This window comes from Cervus elaphus, chromosome 20, assembly GCF_910594005.1.
Source record: "Cervus elaphus chromosome 20, mCerEla1.1, whole genome shotgun sequence".
NCBI classification, from domain to species: Eukaryota; Metazoa; Chordata; class Mammalia; order Artiodactyla; family Cervidae; genus Cervus; species Cervus elaphus.
Window position 1 is genome coordinate 9,002,065 of NC_057834.1, and position 23,962 is coordinate 9,026,026.

Consider the following 23,962-nt stretch of genomic DNA (forward strand, 5'->3'; position numbering starts at 1 on the left):
GAGGGACAACTCGGGATTCTCCTGGGGGCTTTGCAGGACAATTGGGACTCCTCTCCAGCTGAGGCGGTAGACCAAGTGTCCCTTTCCATGTGCCAAAGGAATCCTGGGACTCCTATCAAGTTTCACGAGGAGTCAGGCATCGTCTCCTTTGGAGGCACTGATCTCCAAGTACCTCTGGAGTTTTCAAAGGATGTGAGGCCCCCGGTCGCGATGAGGAGGGGAAGTAGGTTTCCTTGTGGTCTCCATAAAGGATTCAGAAATCCTTTCGTCTTGTTAGATGCAAGACGAGCCTGCATTCAAGTCACTGCAGGGATATTCGGCCTTATTTCGAGTCAGGGCATTGTGGTCTCCATTCCATTTGAGGCCGCAAACTCAGGGTCCCTCTCACATACCTAGAGCTGAGAGAAGCCTCCTCTTGAGGTGCTTGTGGTAAGGTGGTATTCCTCTGGAGTCGAAGCCAGGGACTAACCTCTCATCTCGAGTTGATTTTTGGTCCACGGAGCTCTTTCGTGTTGCTACAGTGACCTCAGTTTCCCTCTAGCCTTGAAACAGTGTTCTTGGGGTTTCTCTGGAGTGCCATCAAGGAAATCAAGGCTCCTTTCATGTGTAATGTGCAACACGGAATTGCCCTGCACACAGTGCACGGTATCGGGCCTCATCTCACGGCGAGGGGGAAGTCTCATGGTTTTTCTCGAGTTGCGGCGGGAACCTGGGGTATATTCTCGAGTTACGACGGGGATGGCCCTTCCAGCCACGTGTTTGTTCAGCGACGTCAGGACTCCAGCCTAGTTGCGAGGGACAACTCGGGATTCTCCTCGAGGCTTGGCAGGGCAATTGGGACGCCTCTCCAGCTGAGGCGGGAGCCCAAGGGTCCCTTTCCACGTGCCACAGGAATCCTGGGACTCCTATCAAGTTTCACGAGGAGTCAGGCATCGTCTCCTTTGGAGGCAATGATCTCCGTGTACCTCTGGAGTTTTCAAAAGATGTGAGGCCTCCGGTCGCGCTGAGGTGGGGAACTAGTTCTTTTTCTGTTGTCTCCACAGGGGAGTCAGACATCCTTTCGCCTTGGGAGATGCAAGACGAGCCTGCATTCAAGTCACTGCAGGGATATTCGGCCTTATTTCGAGTCAGGGCATCACGGTGTCCATTCCACTTGAGGCCGCAAACTTAGGGTCCCTCTCACATATCTAGAGCTGAGAGAAGCCTCCTCTTGAGGTGCTTGTGGTAAGGTGGTATTCCTCTGGCGTCGAAGCCAGGGATTAACCTCTCAACTCGAGTTGATTTTTGTTCCACGGAGCTCTTTTGTGTGGCCACAGTGACCTCAGGATCCCTCTACCTTGAAACAGTGTTCCTGGGGTTTCTCTGGAGTGCCATCAAGGAAATCAAGGCTCCTTTGATGTGTGATGTGCAAGACGGAATTGCTCTGCACACAGTGCAGGGGAATCGGGCCTCATCTCGCGGCGAGGGGGAAGTCTCATGGTTTTTCTCGAGTTGCGTCGGGAACCTGGGGTATATTCTCGAGTTACGACGGGGATGGCCCTTACACACACGTGTTTGTTCAGCCGCGTCAGGACTCCTGCCTAGTTGCGAGGGACAACTCGGGATTCTCCTCGAGGCTTGGCAGGGAAATTGGGACGCCTCTCCAGCTGAGGCGGGAGACCAAGATTTCCTTTCCCCGTGCCACAGGAATCCTGGGACTCCTATCAAGTTTCACGAGGAGTCAGACATCGTCTCCTTTGGAGGCACTGATCTCCGCGTACCTCTGGAGTTTTCAAAGGATGTGAGGCCTCCGGTCGCGATGAGGTGGGGAACTAGGTCTTTCTCTGTGGTCTCCACAGGGGATTCAGACATCCTTTCGTCTTGGGAGATGCAAGACGAGCCTTCATTCAAGTCACTGCAGGGATATCCGGCCTTATTTCGAGTCAGGGCATCGCGGTGTCCATTCCACTTGAAGCCGCAAATCAGGGTCCCTCTCACATACCTAGAGCTGAGAGAAGCCTCCTCTTGAGGTGCTTCTGGAAAGGTGATATTCTTCTGGAGTCGAAGCCAGGGACTAACCTCTCATCTCGAGTTGATTTTTGGTCCACGGAGCTCTTTCGTGTGGCTACAGTGACCTCAGTTTCCCTCTAGCCTTGAAACAGTGTTCTTGGGGTTTCTCTGGAGTGCCATCAAGGAAATCAAGGCTCCTTTCATGTGTGATGTGCAACACGGAATTGCTCTGCACGCAGTGCAGGGGAATCGGGCCTCATCTCGCGGCGAGGGGGAAGTCTCATGGTTTTTCTCGAGTTGCGGCGGGAACCTGGGGTATATTCTCGAGTTACGACGGGGATGGCTCTTCCACACACGTGTTTCTTCAGCGACGTCAATACTCCTGCCTAGTTGCGAGGGACAACTCGGGATTCTCCTCGAGGCTTGGCAGGGCAATTGGGACTCCTCTCAATCTGAGGCGGGAGACCAAGTGTCCCTTTCCACGTGCCACAGGAATCCTGGGACTCCTATCAAGTTTCACGAGGAGTCAGGCATCGTCTCCTTTGGAGGCACTGATCTCCGTTTACCTCTGTAGTTTTCAAAGGATGTGAGGCTTCCGGTCGCCATGAGGTGGGGAACTAGGTCTTTCTCTGTGGTCTCCACAGGGGATTCAGTCATCCTTTCATCTTGGGAGATGCAAGACGAGCCTGCATTCAAGTCACTGCAGGGATATCCGGCCTTATATCGAGTCAGGGCATCACGGTGTCCATTCCACTTGAGGACGCAAACTCAGGGTCCCTCTCACATACCTAGAGCTGAGAGAAGCCTCCTCTTGAGGTGCTTGTGGTAAGGTGGTATTCCTCTGGAGTCGAAGCCAGGGACTAACCTCTCATCTCGAGTTGATTCTTGGTCCACGGAGCTCTTTCGTGTTGCTACAGTGACCTCAGTTTCCCTCTAGCCTTGAAACAGTGTTCTTGGGGTTTCTCTGGAGTGCCATCAAGGAAATCAAGGCTCCTTTCATGTGTAATGTGCAACAGGGAATTGCCCTGAACGCAGTGCTCGGTATCGGGCCTGATTTTGCGGCGAGGGGGAAGTCTCATGGTTTTTCTCGAGTTGCGGCGGGAACCTGGGGTATATTCTTGAAGTATGACGGGGATGGCCCTTCCAACTACGTGTTTGTTCAGCGAAGTCAGGACTCCTGCCTAATTGCGAGGGACAACTCGGGATTCTCCCCGAGGCTTGGCAGGGCAATTGGCACGCCTCTCCAGCTGAGGCGGGAGACCAAGGGTCCCTTTCCACGTGCCACAGGAATCCTGGGAATCCTATCAAGTTTCACGAGGAGTCAGGTATCGTCTCCTTTGGAGGCACTGATCTCCGCGTACCTCTGGAGTTTTCAAAGGATGTGAGCCCTCCGGTCGCGATGAGGTGGGGAACTAGGTCTTTCTCTGTGGTCTCCACAGGGGATTCAGACATCCTTTCGTCTTGGGAGATGCAAGACGAGCCTGCATTCAAGTCACTGCAGGGATATCCGGCCTTATTTCGAGTCAGGGCATCGCGGTCTCCATTCCACTTGAGGCCGCAAACTCAGGGTCCCTCTCACATACCTAGAGCTGAGAGAAGCCTCCTCTTGAGGTGCTTGTGGTAAGGTGGTATTCCTCTGGAGTCGAAGCCAGGGACTAAGCTCTCATCTCGAGTTGATTTTTGGTCCACGGAGCTCTTTTGTGTTGCTACAGTGACCTCAGGATCCCTCTAGCCTTGAAACAGTGTTCTTGGGGTTTCTCTGGAGTGCCATCAAGGAAATCAAGGCTCCTTTCATGTGTGATGTGCAACACGGAATTGCTCTGCACGCAGTGCAGGGGAATCGGGCCTCATCTCGCGGCGAGGGGGAAGTCTCATGGTTTTTCTCGAGTTGCGGCGGGAACCTGGGGAATATTCTCGAGTTACGACGGGGATGGCCCTTCCACCCACGTGTTTCTTCAGCGACGTCAGGACTTCTGCCTAGTTGCGAGGGACAACTCGGGATTCTCCTCGAGGCTTGGCAGGGCAATGGGGACGCCTCTCCAGCTGAGGCGGGAGACCAAGGGTCCCTTTCCACGTGCCACAGGAATCCTGGGACTCCTATCAAGTTTCACGAGGAGTCAGGCATCGTCTCCTTTGGAGGCACTGATCTCCGCGTACCTCTGGAGTTTTCAAAGGATGTGAGGCCTCCGGTCGCGATGAGGTGGGGAACTAGGTCTTTCTCTGTGGTCTCCACAGGGGATTCAGACATCCTTTCGTCATGGGAGATGCAAGAGGAGCCTGCATTCAAGTCACTGCAGGGATATCCGGCCTTATTTCGAGTCAGGGCATCGCGGTGTCCATTCCACTTGAGGCCGCAAACTCAGGGTACCTCTCACATACCTAGAACTGAGAGAAGCCTCCTCTTGAGGTGCTTGTGGTAAGGTGGTATTCCTCTGGAGTCGAAGCCAGGGACTAACCTTTCATCTCGAGTTGATTTTTGGTCCACGGAGCTCTTTTGTGTTGCTACAGTGACCTCAGGATCCCTCTAGCCTTGAAATAGTGTTCTTGGGGCTTCTCTGGAGTGCCATCAAGGAAATCAAGGCTCCTTTCATGTGTGATGTGCAACACGGAATTGCTCTGCACGCAGTGCAGGGGAATCGAGTCTCATCTCACGACGAGGGGGAAGTCTCATGGTTTTTCTCGAGTTGCGGCGGGAACCTGGGGTATATTCTCGTGTTACGACGGGGATGGCCCTTCCACACACGTGTTAGTTCAGCGACGACAGGACTCCTGCATAGTTTCAAAGGACAACTCGGGATTCTCCTCGAGGCTTGGCAGGGCAATTGAGACGCCTCTCCAGCTGAGGCGGGAGACCAAGAGTCCCTTTCCACGTGCCACAGGAATCCTGGGACTCCTATCAAGTTTCACGAGGAGTCAGGCATCGTCTCCTTTGGAGGCACTGATCTTCGCGTACCTCTGGAGTTTTCAAGGGATGTGAGGCCTCCGGTCGCGATGAGGTGGGGAACTAGGTCTTTCTCTGTGGTCTCCACAGGGGATTCAGACATCCTTTCGTCTTGGGAGATGCAAGACGAGCCTGCATTCAAGTCACTGCAGGGATATCCGGCCTTATTTCGCGTCAGGGCATCGCGGTGTCCATTCCACTTGAGGCCGCAAACTCAGGGTGCCTCTCACATACCTAGAGCTGAGAGAAGCCTCCTCTTGAGGTGCTTGTGGTGAGGTGGTATTCCTCTGGAGTCGAAGACAGGGACTAACCTCTCATCTCGAGTTGAATTTTGGTCCACAGAGCTCTTTCGTGTTGCTACAGTGACCTCAGGATCCCTCTAGCCTTGAAACAGTGTTCTTGGGGTTTCGCTGGAGTGCCATCAAGGAAATCAAGGCTCCTTTCAGGTGTGATGTGCAACACGGAATTGCTCTGCACGCAGTGCAGGGGAATCGGGCCTCATCTCGAGGCGAGGGGGAAGTCTCATGGTTTTTCTCGAGTTGTGGCGGGAACCTGGGGTATATTCTCGAAGTACGACGGGGAAGGCCCTTCCAACCACGTGTTTGTTCAGTGACGTCAGGTCTCCTGCCTAGTTGTGAGGGACAACTCGGGGTTCTCCTCGAGGCTTGGCAGGGCAATTGGGACGCCTCTCCAGCTGAGGCGGGAGACCAAGGGTCCCATTCCACGTGCCACAGGAATCCTGGGACTCCTATCAAGTTTCACGAGGAGTCAGGCATCGTCTCCTTTGGAGGCACTGATCTCCGCGTATCTCTGGAGTTTTCAAAGGATGTGAGGCCTCCGGTCGTGACGAGGTGGGGAACTAGGTCTTTCTCTGTGGTCTCCACAGGGGATTCAGACATCTTTTCGTCTTGGGAGATGCAAGACGAGCCTGCATTCAAGTCACTGCAGGCATATCCGGTCTTATTTCCAGTCAGGGCATCGCGGTTTCCATTCGACTTGAGGCCGCAAACTCAGGGTCCCTCTCACATAGCTAGAGCTGAGAGAAGCCTCCTCTTGAGGTGCTTGTGGTAAGGTGGTATTCCTCTGGAGTCGAAGCCAGGGACTAACCTCTCATCTCGAGTTGATTTTTGGTCCACGGAGCTCTTTCGTGTTGCTACAGTGACCTCAGGATCCCTCTAGCCTTGAAACAGTGTTCTTGGGGTTTCTCTGGAGTGCCATCAAGGAAATCAAGGCTTCTTTCATGTGTGATGTGCAACACGGAATTGCTCTGCACGCAGTGCAGGGGAATCGGGCCTCATCTCGCGGCGAGGGGGAAGTCTCATGGTTTTTCTCGAGTTGCGGCGGGAAGCTGGGGTATATTTTCGAGTTACGACGGGGATGGCCCTTCCACACACGTGTTAGTTCAGCGACGTCAGGACTCCTGCCTAGTTGCGAGGGACAACTCGGGATTCTCCTCGAGGCTTGGCAGGGCAAATGGGACGCCTCTCCAGCTGAGGAGGGAGACCAAGGGTCCCTTTCCACGTGCCACAGGAATCCTGGGACTCCTATCAAGTTTCACGAGGAGTCAGGCATCGTCTCCTTTGGAGGCACTGATCTCCACGTACCTCTGGAGTTTTCAAAGGATGTGAGGCCTCGGTCGCGATGAGGTGGGGAACTAGGTCTTTCTCTGTGGTCTCCACAGGAGATTCAGACATCCTTTCGTCTTGGGAGATGCAAGACGAGCCTGCATTCAAGTCACTGCAGGGATATCCGGCCTTATTTCGCGTCAGGGCATCGCGGTGTCCATTCCACTTGAGGCCGCAAACTCAGGGTCCCTCTCACATACCTAGAGCTGAGAGAAGCCTCCTCTTGAGGTGCTTGTGGTAAGGTGGTATTCCTCTGGAGTCGAAGCCAGGGACTAAGCTCTCATCTCGAGTTGATTTTTGGTCCACGGAGTTCTTTCGTGTTGCTACAGTGACCTCAGGATCCCTCTAGCCTTAAAACAGTGTTCTTCGGGTTTCTCTGGAGTGCCATCAAGGAAATCAAGGCTTCTTTCATGTGTGATGTGCAACACGGAATTGCTCTGCATGCAGTGCACGGGAATCGGGCCTCATCTCGCGGCGAGGGGGAAGTCTCATGGTTTTTCTCGAGTTGCGGCGGGAACCTGGGGTATATTCTCTAGTTACGACGGGGATGGCCCTTCCACACACGTGTTTCTTCAGCGTCGTCAGGACTCCTGCCTAGTTGCGAGGGACAACTCGGGAATCTCCTCGAGGCTTGGCAGGGCAAATGGGACGCCTCTCCAGCTGAGGCGGGAGACCAAGGGTCCCTTTCCACGTGCCACAGGAATCCTGGGACTCCTATCAAGTTTCACGAGGAGTCAGGCATCGTCTCCTTTGGAGGCACTGATCTCCGCGTCCCTCTGGAGTTTTCAAAGGATGTGAGGCCTCCGGTCGCGATGAGGTGGGGATCTAGGTCTTTCTCTGTGGTCTCCACAGGGGATTCAGACATCCTTTCGTCTTGGGAGATGCAAGACGAGCCTGCATTCAAGTCACTGCAGGGATATCCGGCCTTATTTCGAGTAAGGGCATCTTGGTCTCCATTCCACTTGAGGCCGCAAACTCAGGGTCCCTCTCACATAGCTAGAGCTGAGAGAAGCCTCCTCTTGAGGTGCTTGTGGTAAGGTGGTATTCCTCTGGAGTCGAAGCCAGGGACTAACCTCTCATCTCGAGTTGATTTTTGGTCCACGGAGCTCTTTCGTGTTGCTACAGTGACCTCAGGATCCCTCTAGCCTTGAAACAGTGTTCTTGGGTTTTCTCTGGAGTGCCATCAAGGAAATCAAGGCTCCTTTCATGTGTGATGTGCAACACGGAATTGCTCTGCACGCAGTGCAGGGGAATCGGGCCTCATCTCGCGGCGAGGTGGAAGTCTCATGGTTTTTCTCGAGTTGCGGCGGGAACCTGGGGAATATTCTCGAGTTACGACGGGGATGGCCCTTCCACACACGTGTTTGTTCAGCGACGTCAGGACTCCTGCCTAGTTGCGAGGGACAACTCGGGATTCTCCCCGAGGCTTGACAGGGCAATTGGGACGCCTCTCCAGCTGAGGCGGGAGACCAAGGGTCCCTTTCCACGTGCCACAGGAATCCTGGGAATCCTATCAAGTTTCACGAGGAGTCAGGTATCGTCTCCTTTGGAGGCACTGATCTCCGCGTACCTCTGGAGTTTTCAAAGGATGTGAGGCCTCCGGTCGCGATGAGGTGGGGAACTAGGTCTTTCTCTGTGGTCTCCACAGGGGATTCAGACATCCTTTCGTCTTGGGAGATGCAAGACGAGCCTGCATTCAAGTCACTGCAGGGATATCCGGCCTTATTTCGAGTCAGGGCATCGCGGTCTCCATTCCACTTGAGGCCGCAAACTCAGGGTCCCTCTCACATAGCTAGAGCTGAGAGAAGCCTCCTCTTGAGGTGCTTGTGGTAAGGTGGTATTCCTCTGGAGTCGAAGCCAGGGACTACCCTCTCATCTCGAGTTGATTTTGGGTCCACGAAGCTCTTTCGTGTTGCTACAGTGACCTCAGGATCCCTCTAGCCTTGAAACAGTGTTCTTGGGGTTTCTCTGGAGTGCCGTCAAGGAAATCAAGGCTCCTTTCATGTGTGATGTGCAACACGGAATTTCTCTGCACGCAGTGCAGGGGTATCGGGCCTCATCTCGCGGCGAGGGGGAAGTCTCATGGTTTTTCTCGAGTTGTGGCGGGAACCTGGGGAATATTCTCGAGTTACGACGGGGATGGCCCTTCCACCCACGTGTTTCTTCAGCGAAGTCAGGACTCCTGCCTAGTTGCGAGGGACAACTCGGGATTCTCCTCGAGGCTTGGCAGGGCAATTGGGACGCCTCTCCAGCTGAGGCGGAAGACGAAAGGTCCTTTTCCACGTGCCACAGGAATCCTGGGAATCCTATCAAGTTTAACGAGGAGTCAGGCATCGTCTCCTTTGGAGGCACTGATCTCCGCGTACCTCTGGAGTTTTCAAAGGATGTGAGGCCTCCGGTCGCGATGAGGTGGGGAACTAGGTCTTTCTCTGTGGTCTCCACAGGGGATTCAGACATCCTTTCGTCTTGGGAGATGCAAGACGAGCCTGCATTCAAGTCACTGCAGGGATATCCGGCCTTATTTCGAGTCAGGGCATCGCGGTGTCCATTCCACTTGAGGCCGCAAACTCAGGGTCCCTCTCACATACCTAGAGCTGAGAGAAGCCTCCTCTTGAGGTGCTTGTGGTAAGGTGGTATTCCTCTGGAGTCGAAGCCAGGGACTAAGCTCTCATCTCGAGTTGATTTTTGGTCCACGGAGCTCTTTCGTGTTGCTACAGTGACCTCAGGATCCCTCTAGCCTTGAAACAGTGTTCTTGGGGTTTCGCTGGAGTGCCGTCAAGGAAATCAATGCTCCTTTCATGTGTGATGTGCAACACGGAATTGCTCAGCACGCAGTGCAGGGGAATCGGGCCTCATCTCGCGGCGAGGTGGAAGTCTCATGGTTTTTCTCGAGTTGCGGCGGGAACCTGGGGTATATTCTCGAGTTACGACGGGGATGGCCCTTCCACACACGTGTTTGTTCAGCGACGTCAGGACTCCTGCCTAGTTGCGAGGGACAACTCGGGATTCTCCCCGAGGCTTGGCAGGGCAATTGGGACGCCTCTCCAACTGAGGCGGGAGACCAAGGGTCCCTTTCCACGTGCCACAGGAATCCTGGGAATCCTATCAAGTTTCACGAGGAGTCAGGTATCGTCTCCTTTGGAGGCACTGATCTCCGCGTACCTCTGGAGTTTTCAAAGGATGTGAGGCCTCCGGTCGCGATGAGGTGGGGAACTAGGTCTTTCTCTGTGGTCTCCACAGGGGATTCAGACATCCTTTCGTCTTGGGAGATGCAAGAAGAGCCTGCATTCAAGTCACTGCAGGGATATCCGGCCTTATTTCGAGTCAGGGAATCGCGGTGTCCATTCCACTTGAGGCCGCAAACTCAGGGTCCCTCTCACATAGCTAGAGCTGTGAGAAGCCTCCTCTTGAGGTGCTTGTGGTAAGGTGGTATTCCTCTGGAGTCGAAGCCAGGGACTAAGCTCTCATCTCCAGTTGATTTTTGGTCCACGGAGCTCTTTCGTGTTGCTACAGTGACCTCAGGATCCCTCTAGCCTTGAAACAGTGTTCTTGGGGTTTCTCTGGAGTGCCATCAAGGAAATCAAGGCTCCTTTCATGTGTGATGTGCAACACGGAATTGCGCTGCACGCAGTGCAGGGGAATCGGGCCTCATCTCGCGGCGAGGGGGAAGTCTCATGGTTTTTCTCGAGTTGCGGCGGGAATCTGGGGTATATTCTTGAGTTACGACGGGGATGGCCCTTCCACACACGTGTTTCTTCAGCGACGTCAGGACTCCTGCCTAGTTGCGAGGGACAACTCGGGGTTCTCCTCGAGGCTTGGCAGGGCTATTGGGACGCCTCTCCAGCTGAGGCGGGAGACCAAGGGTCCCTTTCCACGTGCCACAGGAATCCTGGGACTCCTATCAAGTTTCACGAGGAGTCAGGCATCGTCTCCTTTGGAGGCACTGATCTCCGCGTACCTCTGGAGTTTTCAAAGGATGTGAGGCCTCCGGTCGCGATGAGGTGGGGAACTAGGTCTTTCTCTGTGGTCTGCACAGGGGATTCAGACATCCTTTCGTCTTGGGAGATGCAAGACGAGCCTGCATTCAAGTCACTGCAGGGATATCCGGCCTTATTTCGAGTCAGGGCATCACGGTCTCCATTCCACTTGAGGCCGCAAATTCAGGGTCCCTCTCACATAGCTAGAGCTGAGAGAAGCCTCCTCTTGAGGTGCTTGTGGTAAGGTGGTATTCCTCTGGAGTCGAAGCCAGGGACTAACCTCTCATCTCGAGTTGATTTTTGGTCCACGAAGCTCTTTCGTGTTGCTACAGTGACCTCAGGATCCATCTAGCCTTGAAACAGTGTTCTTGGGGTTTCTCTGGAGTGCCATCAAGGAAATCAAGGCTCCTTTCATGTGTGATGTGCAACACGGAATTGCGCTGCACGCAGTGCAGGGGAATCGGGCCTCATCTCGCGGCGAGGGGGAAGTCTCATGGTTTTTCTCGAGTTGCGGCGGGAACCTGGGGAATATTCTCGAGTTACGACGGGGATGGCCCTTCCACACACGTGTTTGTTCAGCGACGTCAGGACTCCTGCCTAGTTGCGAGGGACAACTCGGGATTCTCCTCGAGGCTTGGCAGGGCAATTGGGACGCCTCTCCAGCTGAGGCGGGAGACCAAAGGTCCTTTTCCACGTGCCACAGGAATCCTGGGAATCCTATCAAGTTTCACGAGGAGTCAGGCATCGTCTCCTTTGGAGGCACTGATCTCCGCGTACCTCTGGAGTTTTCAAAGGATGTGAGGCCTCCGGTCGCGATGAGGTGGGGAACTAGGTCTTTCTCTGTGGTCTCCACAGGGGATTCAGGCATCCTTTCGTCTTGGGAGATGCAAGACGAGCCTGCATTCAAGTCACTGCAGGGATATCGGGCCTTTTTTCGAGTCAGGGAATCGCGGTGTCCATTCCACTTGAGGCCGCAAACTCAGGGTCCCTCTCACATAGCTAGAGCTGAGAGAAGCCTCCTCTTGAATTGCTTGTGGTAAGGTGGTATTCCTCTGGAGTCGAAGCCAGGGACTAAGCTCTCATCTCGAGTTGATTTTTGGTCCACGGAGCTCTTTCTTGTTGCTACAGTGACCTCAGGATCCCTCTAGCCTTGAAACAGTGTTCTTGGGGTTTCTCTGGAGTGCCATCAAGGAAATCAAGGCTCCTTTCATGTGTGATGTGCAACACGGAATTGCTCTGCACGCAGTGCAGCAGAATCGGGCCTCATCTCGCGGCGAAGGGGAAGTCTCATGATTTTTCTCGAGTTGCGGCGGGAACCTGGGGTATATTCTCGAGTTACGACGGGGATGGCCCTTCCACCCACGTGTTTCTTCAGCGACGTCAGAACTCCTGCCTAGTTGCGAGGGACAACTCGGGATTCTCCTCGAGGCTTGGCCGGGCAATTGGGAAGCTTCTCCAGCTGAGGCGGGAGACCAAGGGTCCCTTTCCACGTGCCACAGGAATCCTGGGACTCCTATCAAGTTTCACGAGGAGTCAGGCATCGTCTCCTTTGGAGGCACTGATCTCCGCGTACCTCTGGAGTTTTCAATGGATATGAGGCCTCCGGTCGCGATGAGGTGGGGAACTAGGTCTTTCTCTGTGGTCTCCACAGGGGATTCAGACATCCTTTCGTCTTGGGAGATGCAAGACGAGCCTGCATTCAAGTCACTGCAGGGATATCCGGCCTTATTTCGAGTCAGGGCATCGCGGTGTCCATTCCACTTGAGGCCGCAAACTCAGGGTCCCTCTCACATAGCTAGAGCTGTGAGAAGCCTCCTCTTGAGGTGCTTGTGGTAAGGTGGTATTCCTCTGGAGTCGAAGCCAGGGGCTAACCTCTCATCTCGAGTTGATTTTTGGTCCACGAAGCTCTTTCGTTTTGCTACAGTGACCTCAGGATCCCTCTAGCCTTGAAACAGTGTTCTTGGGGATTCTCTGGAGTGCCATCAAGGAAATCAAGGCTCCTTTCATGTGTGATGTGCAAAACGGAATTGCTCTGCACGCAGTGCAGGGGAATCGGGCAGCATCTCGCCCCGAGGGGGAAGTCTCATGGTTTTTCTCGAGTTGCGGCGGGAACCTGGGGTATATTCTCGAAGTATGACGGGGATGGCCCTTCCACCCACGTGTTTGTTCAGCGACGTCAGGACTCCTGCCTAGTTGCGAGGGACAACTCGGGTTTCTCCTGGAGGCTTGGCAGGGCAATTGGGACGCCTCTCCAGCTGAGGCGGGAGACCAAGGGTCCCTTTCCACGTGCCACAGGAATCCTGGGACTCCTATCAAGTTTCACGAGGAGTCAGGCATCGTCTCCTTTGGAGGCACTGATCTCCGCGTACCTCTGGAGTTTTCAAAGGATGTGAGGCCTCCGGTCGCGATGAGGTGGGGAACTAGGTCTTTCTCTGGGGTCTCCACAGGGGATTCAGACATCCTTTCGTCTTGGGAGATGCAAGACGAGCCTGCATTCAAGTCACTGCAGGGATATCCGGCCTTATTTCGCGTCAGGGCATCGCGGTGTCCATTCCACTTGAGGCCGCAAACTCAGGGTCCCTCTCACATACCTAGAGCTGAGAGAAGCCTCCTCTTGAGGTGCTTGTGGTAAGGTGGTATTCCTCTGGAGTCGAAGCCAGGGACTAACCTCTCATCTCGAGTTGATTTTTGGTCCATGGAGCTCTTTCGTGTTGCTACAGTGACGTCAGGATCCCTCTAGCCTTAAAACAGTGTTCTTGGGGTTTCGCTGGAGTGCTGTCAAGGAAATCAATGCTCCTTTCATGTGTGATGTGCAACACGGTATTGCTCAGCACGCAGTGCCGGGGTTTCGGGCCTCATCTCGCGGCGAGGTGGAAGTCTCATGGTTTTTCTCGAGTTGCGGTGGGAACCTGGGGTATATTCTCGAGTTACGACGGGGATGGCCCTTCCACACACGTGTTTGTTCAGCGACGTCAGGACTCCTGCCTAGGTGCGAGGGACAACTCGGGATTCTCCCCGAGGCTTGGCAGGGCAATTGGGACGCCTCTCCAGCTGAGGCGGGAGACCAAGGGTCCCTTTCCACGTGCCACAGGAATCCTGGGAATCCTATCAAGTTTCACGAGGAGTCAGGCATCGTCTCCTTTGGAGGCACTGATCTCCGCGTACCTCTGGAGTTTTCAAAGGATGTGAGGCCTCCGGTCGCGATGAGGTGGGGAACTAGGTCTTTCTCTGTGGTCTCCACAGGGGATTCAGACATCCTTTCGTCTTGGGAGATGCAAGACGAGCCTGCATTCAAGTCACTGCAGGGATATCCGGCCTTATTTCGAGTCAGGGCATCGCGGTCTCCATTACACTTGAGGCCGCAAACTCAGGGTCCCTCTCACATACCTATAGCTGAGAGAAGCCTCCTCTTGAGGTGCTTGTGGTAAGGTGGTATTCCTCTGGAGTCGAAGCCAGGAACTAAGCTCTCATCTCGAGTTGATTTTTGGTCCACGGAGTTCTTTCGTGTTGCTACAGTGACCTCAGGATCCCTCTAGCCTTGAAACAGTGTTCTTGGGGTTTCTCTGGAGTGCCATCAAGGAAATCAAGGCTCTTTTCATGTGTGATGTGCAACACGGAATTGCTCTGCACGCAGTGCAGGGGAATCGGGCCTCATCTCGCGGCGAGGGGGAAGTCTCATGGTTTTTCTCGAGTTGCGGCGGGAACCTGGGGTATATTCACGAGTTACGACGGGGATGGCCCTTCCACTCACGTGTTTCTTCAGCGACGTCAGGACTCCTGCCTAGTTGCGAGGGACAACTCGGGATTCTCCTCGAGGCTTGGCAGGGCAATTGGGACGCCTCTCCAGCTGAGGCGGGAGACCAAAGGTCCTTTTCCCCGTGCCAGAGGAATCTTGGGAATCCTATCAAGTTTCACGAGGAGTCAGGCATCGTCTCCTTTGGAGGCACTGATCTCCGCGTACCTCTGGAGTTTTCAAAGGATGTGAGGCCTCCGGTCGCGATGAGGTGGGGAACTAGGTCTTTCTCTGTGGTCTCCACAGGGGATTCAGACATCCTTTCGTCTTGGGAGATGCAAGACGAGCCTGCATTCAAGTCACTGCAGGGATATCCGGCCTTATTTCAAGTCAGGGCATCGCGGTGTTCATTCCACTTGAGGCCGCAAACTCAGGGTCCCTCTCACATACCTAGAGCTGAGAGAAGCCTCCTCTTGAATTGCTTGTGGTAAGGTGATATTCCTCTGGAGTCGAAGCCAGGGACTAAGCTCTCATCTCGAGTTGATTTTTGTTCCACGGAGCTCCTTCGTGTTGCTACAGTGACCTCAGGATCCCTCTAGCCTTGAAACAGTGTTCTTGGGGTTTCTCTGGAGTGCCATCAAGGAAATCAAGGCTCCTTTCATGTGTGAAGTGCAACACGGAATTGCTCTGCAGGCAGTGCAGCGGAATCGGGCCTCATCTCGCGGCGAGGGGGATGTCTCATGGTTTTTCTCGAGTTGCGGCGGGAACCTGGGGTATATTCTCGAGTTACGACGGGGATGGCCCTTCCACACACGTGTTTGTTCAGCGACGTCAGGACTCCTGCCTAGTTGCGAGGGACAACTCGGGATTCTCCTCGTGGCTTGGCAGGGCAATTGGGACGCCTCTCCAGCTGAGGCGGGAGACCAAGGGTCCCTTTCCACGTGCCACAGGAATCCTGGGACTCCTATCAAGTTTCACGAGGAGTCAGGCATCGTCTCCTTTGGAGGCACTGATCTCCGCGTACCTCTGGAGTTTTCAAAAGATGTGAGGCCTCCGGTCGCCATGAGGTGGGGAACTAGGTCATTCTCTGTGGTTTCCACAGGGGATTCAGACATCCTTTCATCTTGGGAGATGCAAGACGAGCCTGCATTCAAGTCACTGCAGGGATATTCGGCCTTATTTCGAGTCAGGGCATCGCGGTGTCCATTCCACTTGAGGCCGCAAAATCAGGGTCCCTCTCACATACCTAGAGCTGAGAGAAGCCTCCTCTTGAGGTGCTTGTGGTAAGGTGGTATTCCTCTGGAGTCGAAGCCAGGGACTCACCTCTCATCTCGAGTTGATTTTTGGTCCAAGGAGCTCTTTCGTGTTGCTACAGTGACTTCAGATCCTTCTAGCCTTGAAACAGTGTTCTTGGGGTTTCTCTGGAGTGCCATCAAGGAAATCAAGGCTCCTTTTTTGATTGATGTGCAACACGGAATTGCTCTGCATGCAGTGCAGGGGAATCAGGCCTCATCTCGCGGCGAGGGGGAAGTCTCATGGTTTTTCTCGAGTTGCGGCGGGAACCTGGGGAATATTCTCGAGTTACGACGGGGATGGTCCTTCCACCCACGTGTTTGTTGAGCGACGTCAGGACTCCTGCCTTGTTGCGAGGGACAGCTCGGGATTCTCCTCGACGGTTGGCAGGGCAATTGGGACGCCTCTCCAGCTGAGGCGGGAGACCAAGTGTCCCTTTCCACGTGCCACAGGAATCCTGGGAATCCTATCAAGTTTCACGAGGAGTCAGGCATCGTCTCATTTGGAGGCACTGATCTCCGCGTACCTCTGGAGTTTTCAAAGGATGTGAGGCCTCCGGTCGCGATGAGGTGGGGAACTAGGTCTTTCTCTATGGTCTCCACCGGGGATTCAGACATCCTTTCGTCTTGGGAGATGCAAGACGAGCCTGCATTCAAGTCACTGCAGGGATATCCGGCCTTATTTCGAGTCAGGGCATTGCAGTGTCCATTCCACTTGAGGCCCAAAACTCAGGGTCCCTCACACATACCTAGAGCTGAGAGAAGCCTCCTCATGAGGTGCTTGTGGTAAGGTGGTATTCCTCTGGAGTCGAAGCCAGGGACTAAGCTCTCATCTCCAGTTGATTTTTGGTCCACGGAGCTCTTTCGTGTTGCTACAGTGACCTCAGGATCCCTCTAGCCTTGAAACAGTGTTCTTGGGGTTTCTCTGGAGTGCCATCAAGGAAATCAAGGCTCCTTTCATGTGTGATGTGCAACAGGGAATTGCTTTGCACGCAGTGCAGGGGAATCGGGCCTCATCTCGCGGCGAGGGGGAAGTCTCATGGTTTTTCTCGAGTTGCGGCGGGAACCTGGGGAATATTCTCGAGTTACGACGGGAATGGCCCTTCCACCCACGTGTTTGTTCAGCGACGTCAGGACTCCTGCCTAGTTGCGAGGGACAACTCGGGATTCTCCTCGAGGCTTGCCAGGGCAATTGGGACGCCTCTCCAGCTGAGGCGGGAGACCAAGGGTCCCTTTCCACGTGCCACAGGAATCCTGGGAATCCTATCAAGTTTCACGAGGAGTCAGGCATCGTCTCCTTTGGAGGCACTGATCTCCGCGTACCTCTGGAGTTTTCAAAGGATGTGAGGCCTCCGGTCGCGATGAGGTGGGGAACTAGGTCTTTCTCTGTGGTCTCCACAGGGGATTCAGACATCCTTTCGTCTTGGGAGATGCAAGACGAGCCTGCATTCAAGTCACTGCAGGGATATCCGGCCTTATATCGAGTCAGGGCATCGCGGTGTCCATTCCACTTGAGGCCGCAAACTCAGGGTCCCTCTCACATACCTAGAGCTGAAAGAAGCCTCCTCTTGAGGTGCTTGTGGTAAGGTTGTATTCCTCTGGAGTCGAAGCCAGGGACTAACCTCTCATTTTGAGTTGATTTTTGGTCCACAGAGCTCTTTCGTGTTGCGACAGTGACCTCAGGATTCCTCTAGCCTTGAAACAGTGTTCTTGGGGTTTCTATGGAGTGCCATCAAGGAAATCAAGGCTCCTTTCATGTGTGATGTGCAACACGGGATTGCTCTGCATGCAGTGCAGGGAAATCGGGCCTCATCTCGCGGCGAGGGGGAAGTCTCATGGTTTTTCTCGAGTTGCGGCGGGAACCTGGGGTATATTCTCGAGTTACGACGGGGATGGCCCTTCCAACCACGTGTTTCTTCAGCGACGTCAGGACTCCTGCCTAGTTGCGAGGGACAACTCGGGGTTCTCCTGGAGGCTTGCCAGGGCAATTGGGACGCCTCTCCAGCTGAGGCGGGAGACCAAGGGTCCCTTTCCACGTGCCACAGGAATCCTGGGACTCCTATCAAGTGTCACGAGGAGTCAGGCATCGTCTCCTTTGGAGGCACTGATCTCCACGTACCTCTGGAGTTTTCAAAGGATGTGAGGCCTCCGGTCGCGATGAGGTGGGGAACTAGGTCTTTCTCTGTGGTCTCCACAGGGGATTCAGACATCCTTTCGTCTTGGGAGATGCAAGACGAGCCTGCATTCAAGTCACTGCAGGGATATCCGGCCTTATTTCGCGTCAGGGCTTCGCGGTGTCCATTCCACTTGAGGCCGCAAACTCAGGGTCCCTCTCACATACCTATAGCTGAGAGAAGCCTCCTCTTGAGGTGCTTGTGGTAAGGTGGTATTCCTCTGGAGTCGAAGCCAGGGACTTAAGCTCTCATCTCGAGTTGATTTTTGGTCCTCGGAGCTCTTTCGTGTTGCTACAGTGACCTCAGGATCCCTCTAGCCTTGAAACAGTGTTCTTGGGGTTTCTCTGGAGTGCCATCAAGGAAATCAAGGCTCCTTTCATGTGTGATGTGCAACACGGGATTGCTCTGCAGGCAGTGCAGGGGAATCGGGCCTCATTTTGCGGCGAGGGGGAAGTCTCATGGTTTTTCTCGAGTTGCGGCGGGAACCTGGGGAATATTGTCGAGTTACGACCGGGATGGCCCTTCCACACACGTGTTTGTTAAGCGACGTCAGGACTCCTGCCTAGTTGCGAGGGACAACTCGGGATTCTCCTCGAGGCTTGGCAGGGCAATTGGGACGCCTCTCCAGCTGAGGCGGGAGACCAAGGGTCCCTTTCCACGTTCCGCAGGAATCCTGGGAATCCTATCAAGTTTCACGAGGAGTCAGGCATCGTGTCCTTTGGAGGCACTGATCTCCGCTTACCTCTGGAGTTTTCAAAGGATGTGAGGCCTCCGGTCGCGATGAGGTGGGGAACTAGGTCTTTCTCTGTGGTCTCCACAGGGGATTCAGACATCCTTTCGTCTTGGGAGATGCAAGACGAGCCTGCATTCAAGTCACTGCAGGGATATCCGGCCTTATTTCGCGTCAGGGCATCACGGTGTCCATTCCACTTGAGGCCGCAAACTCAGGGTCCCTCTAACATACCTAGAGCTGAGAGAAGCCTCCTCTTGAGGTGCTTGTGGTGAGGTGGTATTCCTCTGGAGTCGAAGCCAGGGACTAACCTCTCATCTCGAGTTGATTTTTGGTCCACGGAGCTCTTTCGTGTTGCTACAGTGACCTCAGGATCCCTCTAACCTTGAAACAGTGTTCTTGGGGTTTCCCTGGAGTGCCGTCAAGGAAATCAAGGCTCCTTTCATGTGTGATGTGCAACACGGAATTGCTCTGCACGCAGTGCAGGGGAATCGGGACTCATCTTGCCGCGAGGGGGAAGTCTCATGGTTTTTCTCGAGTTGCGGTGGGAACCTGGGGTATATTCTCAAGTTACGACGGGGATGGCCCTTCCACACACGTGATTCTTCAGCGACGTCAGGACTCCTGCCTAGTTGCGAGGGACAACTCGGGATTCTCCTCGAGGCTTGGCAGGGCAATTGGGACGCCTCTCCAGCTGAGGCGGGAGACCAAGTGTCCCTTTCCACGTGCCACAGGAATCCTGGCACTCCTATCAAGTTTCACGAGGAGTCAGGCATCGTCTCCTTTGGAGGCACTGATCTCCGCGTACCTCTGGAGTTTTCAAGGGATGTGAGGCCTCCGTGCGCGATGAGCTGGGGAACTAGGTCTTTCTCTGTGGTCTCCACAGGGGATTCAGACATCATTTCGTCTTGGGAGATGCAAGACGAGCCTGCATTCAAGTCACTGCAGGGATATCCGGCCTTATTTCGCGTCAGGGCTTCGCGGTGTTCATTCCACTTGAGGCCGCAAACTCAGGGTCCCTCTCACATACCTAGAGCTGAGAGAAGCCTCCTCTTGAGGTGCTTGTGGTAAGGTGGTATTCCTCTGGTGTCGAAGCCAGGGACTAAGCTCTCATCTCGAGTTGATTTTTGGTCCACGGAGCTCTTTCGTGTTGCTACAGTGACCTCAGGATCCCTCTAGCCTTGAAACAGTGTTCTTGGGGTTTCTCTGGAGTGCCATCAAGGAAATCAAGGCTCCTTTGATGTGTGATGTGCAACACGGAATTTCTCTGCACGCAGTACAGGGGAATCGGGTCTCATCTCGCGGCGAGGGGGAAGTCTCATGGTTTTTCTCGAGTTGCGGCGGGAACCTGGGGTATATTCTCGAGTTACGACGGGGATGGCCCTTCCACACACGTGTTAGTTCAGCGACGGCAGGACTCCTGCCTAGTTGCGAGGGACAACTCGGGATTCTCCTCGAGGCTTTGCAGGCAATTGGGACGCCTCTCCAGCTGAGGCGGGAGACCAAGGGTCCCTTTCCACGTGCCGCAGGAATCCTGGGAATCCTATCAAGTTTCACGAGGAGTCAGGCATCGTGTCCTTTGGAGGCACTGATCTCCGCTTACCTCTGGAGTTTTCAAAGGATGTGAGGCCTCCGGTCGCGATGAAGTGGGGAACTAGGTCTTTCTCTGTGGTATCCACAGGGGATTCAGACATCCTTTCGTCTTGGGAGATGCAAGACGAGCCTGCATTCAAGTCACTGCAGGGATATCCGGCCTTATTTCGAGTCAGGGCATCGCGGTTTCCATTCGACTTGAGGCCGCAAACTCAGGGTCCCTCTCACATAGCTAGAGCTGAGAGAAGCCTCCTCTTGAGGTGCTTGTGGTAAGGTGGTATTCCTCTGGAGTCGAAGCCAGGGACTAACCTCTCATCTCGAGTTGATTTTTGGTCCACGGAGCTCTTTCGTGTTGCTACAGTGACCTCAGGATCCCTCTAGCCTTGACACAGTGTTCTTGGGGTTTCTCTGGAGTGCCATCAAGGAAATCAAGGCTCCTTTCATGTGTGATGTGCAACACGGAATTGCTCTGCACGCAGTGCAGGGGAATCGGGCCTCATCTCGCGGCGAGGGGGAAGTCTCATGGTTTTTCTCGAGTTGCGGCGGGAAGCTGGGGTATATTCTCGAGTTACGACGGGGATGGCCCTTCCACACCCGTGTTTCTTCAGCGACGTCAGGACTCCTGCCTATTTGCGAGGGACAACTCGGGATTCTCCTCGAGGCTTGGCAGGGCAATGGGGACGCCTCTCCAGCTGAGGCGGGAGACCAAGGGTCCCTTTCCACGTGCCACAGGAATCCTGGGACTCCTATCAAGTTTCACGAGGAGTCAGGCATCGTCTCCTTTGGAGGCACTGATCTCCGCGTACCTCTGGAGTTTTCAAAGAATGTGAGGCCTCCGGTCGCGATGAGGTGGGGAACTAGGTCTTTCTCTGTGGTCTCCACAGGGGATTCAGACATCCTTTCGTCATGGGAGATGCAAGAGGAGCCTGTGCAACACGGAATTGCTCTGCACGCAGTGCAGGGGAATCGGGTCTAATCTCGCGACGAGGGGGAAGTCTCATGGTTTTTCTCGAGTTGCGGCGGGAACCTGGGGTATATTCTCGAGTTACGACGGGGATGGCCCTTCCACACACGTGTTTCTTCAGCGACGGCAGGACTCCTGCATAGTTTCAAATGACAACTCGGGATTCTCCTCGAGGGTTGGCGGGGCAATTGGGACGCCTCTCCAGCTGAGGCGGGAGACCAAGAGTCCCTTTCCACGTGCCACAGGAATCCTGGGACTCCTATCAAGTTTCACGAGGAGTCAGGCATCGTCTTCTTTGGAGGCACTGATCTTCGCGTACCTCTGGAGTTTTCAAGGGATGTGAGGCCTCCGGTCGCGATGAGGTGGGAAACTAGGTCTTTCTTTGTGGTCTCCACAGGGGATTCAGACATCCTTTCGTCTTGGGAGATGTAAGACGGGCCTGCATTCAAGTCACTGCAGGGATATCCGGCCTTATTTCGAGTCAGGGCATCGCGGTGTCCATTCCACTTGAGGCCGCAAACTGAGGGTGCCTCTCACATACCTAGAGCTGAGAGAAGCCACCTCTTGAGGTGCTTGTGGTGAGGTGGTCTTCCTCTGGAGTCGAAGACAGGGACTAACCTCTCATCTCGAGTTGAATTTTGGTCCACAGAGCTCTTTCGTGTTGCTACAGTGACCTCAGGTTCCCTCTAGCCTTGAAACAGTGTTCTTGGGGTTTCGCTGGAGTGCCATCAAGGAAATCAAGGCTCCTTTCATGTGTGATGTGCAACACGGAATTGCTCTGCACGCAGTGCAGGGGAATCGGGCCTCATCTCGAGGCGAGGGGGAAGTCTCATGGTTTTTCTCGAGTTGCGGCGGGAACCTGGGGTATATTCTCGAAGTACGACAGGGATGGCCCTTCCAACCACGTGTTTGTTCAGTGACGTCAGGTCTCCTGCCTAGTTGTGAGGGACAACTCGGGGTTCTCCTCGAGGCATGGCAGGGCAATTGGGACTCCTCTCCAGCTGAGGCGGGAGACCAAGGGTCCCATTCCACGTGCCACAGGAATCCTGGGACTCCTATCAAGTTTCACGAGGAGTCAGGCATCGTCTCCTTTGGAGGCACTGATCTCCGCGTACCTCTGGAGTTTTCAAAGGATGTGAGGCCTCAGGTCGTGACGAGGTGGGGAACTAGGTCTTTCTCTGTGGTATCCACAGGGGATTCAGACATCCTTTCGTCTTGGGAGATGCAAGACGAGCCTGCATTCAAGTCACTGCAGGCATACCCGGCCTTATTTCGAGTCAGGGCATCGCGGTTTCCATTCGACTTGAGGCTGCAAACTCAGGGTCCCTCTCACATAGCTAGAGCTGAGAGAAGCCTCCTCTTGAGGTGCTTGTGGTAAGGTGGTATTCCTCTGGAGTCGAAGCCAGGGACTAACCTCTCTTCGCGAGTTGATTTTTGGTCCACAGAGCTCTTTCGTGTTGCTACAGTGACCTCAGGATCCCTCTAGCCTTGAAACAGTGTTCTTGGGGTTTCTCTGGAGTGCCATCAAGGAAATCAAGGCTCCTTTCATGTGTGATGTGCAACAAGGAATTGCTCTGCACGCAGTGCAGGGGAATCGGGCCTCATCTCGCGGCGAGCGGGAAGTCTCATGGTTTTTCTCGAGTTGCGGCGGGAAGCTGGGGTATATTCTCGAGTTACGACGGGGATGGCCCTTCCACACACGTGTTAGTTCAGCGACGTCAGGACTCCTGCCTAGTTGCGAGGGACAACTCGGGATTCTCCTCGAGGCTTGGCAGGGCAAATGGGACGCCTCTCCAGCTGAGGAGGGAGACCAAGGGTCCCTTTCCACGTGCCACAGGAATCCTGGGACTCCTATCAAGTTTCACGAGGAGTCAGGCATCGTCTCCTTTGGAGGCACTGATCTCCACGTGCCTCTGGAGTTTTCAAAGGATGTGAGGACTCGGTCGCGATGAGGTGGGGATCTAGGTCTTTCTCTGTGGTCTCCACAGGAGATTCAGACATCCTTTCGTCTTGGGAGATGCAAGACGAGCCTGCATTCAAGTCACTGCAGGGATATCCGGCCTTATTTCGCGTCAGGGCATCGCGGTGTCCATTCCACTTGAGGCCGCAAACTCAGGGTCCCTCTCACATACCTAGAGCTGAAAGAAGCCTCCTCTTGAGGTGCTTGTGGTAAGGTGGTATTCCTCTGGAGTCGAAGCCAGGGACTAAGCTCTCATCTCGAGTTGATTTTTGGTCCACGGAGCTCTTTCGTGTTGCTACAGTGACCTCAGGATCCCTCTAGCCTTGAAACAGTGTTCTTCGGGTTTCTCTGGAGTGCCATCAAGGAAATCAAGGCTGCTTTCATGTGTGATGTGCAACACGGAATTGCTCTGCATGAAGTGCAGGGGAATCGGGCCTCATCTCGCGACGAGGGGGAAGTCTCATGGTTTTTCTCGAATTGCGGCGGGAACCTGGGGTATATTCTCTAGTTTCGACGGGGATGGCCCTTCCACACACGTGTTTCTTCAGCGTCGTCAGGACTCCTGCCTAGTTGCGAGGGACAACTCGGGAATCTCCTCGAGGCTTGGCAGGGCAAATGGGACGCCTCTCCAGCTGAGGCGGGAGACCAAGGGTCCCTTTCCACGTGCCACAGGAATCCTGGGACTCCTATCAAGTTTCACGAGGAGTCAGGCATCGTCTCCTTTGGAGGCACTGATCTCCGCGTACCTCTGGAGTTTTCAAAGGATGTGAGGCCTCCGGTCGCGATGAGGTGGGGATCTAGGTCTTTCTCTGTGGTCTCCACAGGGGATTCAGACATCCTTTCGTCTTGGGAGATGCAAGACGAGCCTGCATTCAAGTCACTGCAGGGATATACGGCCTTATTTCGCGTCAGGGCATCTTGGTCTCCATTCCACTTGAGGCCGCAAACTCAGGGTCCCTCTCACATAGCTAGAGCTGAGAGAAG